At 67.0% G+C, this 264-nt stretch overlaps 1 pseudogene across 1 annotated transcript; it reads left to right on the top strand.

The window, feature by feature from the left end:
• Positions 1-5: 5 nt before the first annotated feature.
• On the top strand, positions 6-260 carry LOC108525965 (heat shock protein beta-1 pseudogene; annotated as a pseudogene). Its single transcript, XR_001884383.1, has one exon. The product of XR_001884383.1 is annotated as a heat shock protein beta-1 pseudogene (transcript).
• The last annotated feature ends 4 nt before the right edge of the window (positions 261-264 follow it).

Raw genomic sequence — 264 nt, 5'->3', positions numbered from 1 at the left:
CAGCGCCCGCCTACAGCCGCGCGCTCAGCCGGCAACTCAGCAGCGGGGTCTCGGAGATCCGGCACACTGCGGACCGCTGGCGCGTGTCCCTGGATGTCAACCACTTCGCCCCGGACGAGCTAACGGTTAAGACCAAGGATGGCGTGGTGGAGATCACCGGCAAGCACGAGGAACGGCAGGACGAGCATGGCTACATCTCCCGGTGCTTCACGCGGAAATACACGCTGCCCCCCGGTGTGGACCCCACCCGGGTCTCCTCCTGCC

Source organism: Rhinopithecus bieti, unplaced genomic scaffold (genome assembly GCF_001698545.2).
Source record: "Rhinopithecus bieti isolate Rb0 unplaced genomic scaffold, ASM169854v2 scaffold_48783, whole genome shotgun sequence".
Classification (NCBI taxonomy): domain Eukaryota; kingdom Metazoa; phylum Chordata; class Mammalia; order Primates; family Cercopithecidae; genus Rhinopithecus; species Rhinopithecus bieti.
Note: the sequence above shows the minus strand (reverse complement) of the source record. Positions and strands in the feature narration are given on the sequence as shown.